The sequence below is a fragment of the Merops nubicus genome, unplaced genomic scaffold, assembly GCF_000691845.1.
Source record: "Merops nubicus isolate BGI_N331 unplaced genomic scaffold, ASM69184v1 scaffold34954, whole genome shotgun sequence".
NCBI classification, from domain to species: Eukaryota; Metazoa; Chordata; class Aves; order Coraciiformes; family Meropidae; genus Merops; species Merops nubicus.
In genome coordinates, this window is record NW_008606863.1 from 17,761 (window position 1) to 20,915 (window position 3,155).

Here is a 3,155-nt window from a genome sequence, read left to right on the forward strand (position 1 = left end):
CATTATCACTGCATGATACAATCAGTCCTATATAGTTATCAGGATTTGAGGCTGTTTTCTTTTTCTTCCACTGACAAATAGGCCAAAGTAAACCAGATCACTGATAAGACAGACCCCTGGGAAGATGTTCTGCCACACTTGATGCATGGATAGGGCTTTTTCTTCATCACTCAGATGATTTTGTCTTGCAGTATCTGTTTATTTTCCCTCTTCTTTCATTGCTCAAGTTTGAAAGCAGCCTGAAATAGAATACAATTTATGCTACAGTCTGCAAACCCTGAACTTTTTATTTAGGGGACTCAAAGACTATAAGGCCAAGAGAGGCCTTTGGTATCCTCTTGTCTGACCTCTGCTACAAGCCAGGCCATTAGCTTTCTCTGACTTAATTTTGTTTGGTCTGTCTACTGGAAAAATATCCAGTCCTGATTTAAGAATAGCAAGTGGTGGACAGAATTCATAACAACTTTCTATGAACTGTTCTTATGGTCAGTTACCCCATCTGTTAGAAAATTTCCATTGTGCTTCAGTTTAGATTTGCTGAGTGTCAATTCCCAGCCATTGGCTCTCGTCCTTGCTGCACCTCTGTAACCCTAGATTTCCATCACTAGTCAGCTCAAAGAACGGGGTAGCAATAAGGCCCATATATATCACTTAGAGATATTTGCAACCAGCTTGCCTCCTGAGCAGAAATGGGGTCTGAACAGAGTCACATAAAGGTTTTCTGAGAAATAGGTTATAATTTGTTATCATTCCAAATACAACAGTTTACATTTGCTGCCATTTGAGTTAGACGCATAAGATTTTCCAATACCTGTGGAAACCTAACTCCCACTAGATGCTTTTAAGGATCACTGGGTTCTTAAAAATTCTACATTTTTAAATGAGAAATGGCCTGTTACCCAGAATTTCAGAACTGCAACTGAAGTAGACAAAAATATTTTATTTGCGAAGAAAATTCAGGACATACAAGAGGCCAAAGTGAATTCAAATATTGTACTTTTGGTGTTACAACTTTTAAATTATGGTTGATAACTGGACTTGAGATCTGTTTCTGGAAGGTGTTTTCATGGTATTACAAGATGTTGTTCTGGTGTGATGAAGACTTTCCTGAGGATACCCTGTCAAACACTGCCCAGACCCAGGGAAGCCTGAAGGGATGACAGGGCTAGATTGGGATGATAAAGCACAGCCAAGTACCCATAGTTTGCCTCTTTAATTGTTCTCCCTAACAGTTTTATGTAACTTTACCTTTTCTAGGAAAATATCCACCAGCCTTGAACCACATTTACTTCAGATGATGCTTTCTAATCTGATTACCTGTAATATTTTCATTTTCTGGTTATGTATAGTTTTTTCATTTTCTAATTATTATTATGCTTTCTTATCTCTGCTCCTCAGCTATGGATTTGGCTACTGCCAGCGTCCTGCACACCAATAATTTTTCTCCTGAGCCTTGTCTGCTTTGATCACAAATACTCTGCCCATTTATTTCCTGTAATCAGGGAAATTTGGGATATATCTAGCCCTCCACTTGCCTGATGACTGAGCTGGCTAATCTCCTGTGTGGGACGGCTCCTTTCCTTCTGTCCTCAGATGGTGTGAAGGAAAGCCCAGAAAGTTTTGAGCCTACAGTGTTTCATTCTTGTAACAGAAACTGAACTGGCACAGAGAAGAGTTTCCCGAGTGTTTCTTGAGACTTAGTTCTTTAAGTGTCTTTGAGTAGGAAAATCTTGACAAATCTGAAAAAAAGAGGGAATCAAAAATCAAAGACCACAAGAAAGACCAAACCATGCATGTTTGATCCCAGAACTAGCTTCTGCTGTTTGCATTTGTGCACTTTCCACTGGGAAAGGCTGGTCTGGAAATTGAAGACAGGCTTTCAAAAGACTTTGTGGAAGAGAAGCAGTAGTGACAGTATTTAAACAGCGAAACTTTACTCCGTAACCCTTTATAGCACTACCTCTTCTGGTCTGTTTTCCTAATTCAAACAGCCACGGTCTTGTGAGGGGGCAAAAGAGCTGCCAGGGGTAGTTGCCTTGTCCTGATTGCTGGACCTCTGGGACCTAGTGTGCAGGGTAGACAGGCTGTTTTGTAGCAGGTGTAGGAGCAGGCATTCAGACCTCTTTACTGCCATGCACAGCTCTCCCCAGGCAGAGCTGCTTTGCACATTACTCTCTTGTGTTGCTTGGTCCTGCCAGCTCATGAGGCCAGAACAGACTGTGAGGTGCATCAGGGAAGTTTTCCCCAATGGATTATGCCACAGGCCAATAAGGAATTGGCAAGGCATGAGAAAATGCCCTGTGCCATGTGTTCTCTCCCAGGCAGGAGAGACATAGCATAGCTGGCTTACAAGAGAGCTGTTCTGGGTTGATGCCAACTGGTACTTCTCTTTTGCAGATGATGAATTCTCGGTAGCTATTTGAGATCAGTTCAGAGAGGTGGTGGGAGAGGGAGAATGTGGCCCATAGGTGGATCATACTGACAATTCCATGAAGAGAAACTGGCTACACCGGAGCAAATCCACCAGCATAACTGAGCAGAGAGACTAGTGAAAAGGATTAAATTCATATCCAAGTGAAGACAGCAGTAAAAATTCTGTTATCACCTTCAGGACTCAAATGTAGTCCTACCACGCTAACCACTAGCACAGTGTTTTTCTCTCAGTGCCACTTGCATCGTGCTGGGGATGGAGAACATTATAGTAACAAGCAAATTTAAATTTAGCTAATTTGTAATGAAACTCTCTGGATGTTCTAATTAATGATCCTAGATCATTCATTGAGAAAAGCTGTGTTGCCATCCATGTGACAGGGGTGCAAGGACAACTTACTTTTTGACATTATAGTGAGGTGGCTTGGATTTTTATTTGTCAGTCAAGTTGATGCAGTAGGAATTAATAATACACGTGAATGAACAATAATGATTATTATGCTCTGCAGTTAGAAGTTCCAGTGTTTTTGTTTATTTAATAATTTTCTGGAATAGTTCACAGATATTGGCTCCTGTTGTCCAAATACTTCATTTAGATTCAACTTTATAGCTGTCCTGAAATGTAACTGGTCATCTGGCCGAAACCGAAAGGCAGCCAATTAAAATCACAGGAAAACATTAATCTGAGCTGAAGAATTCACAGCACATGTGTGCAATCATTCCTG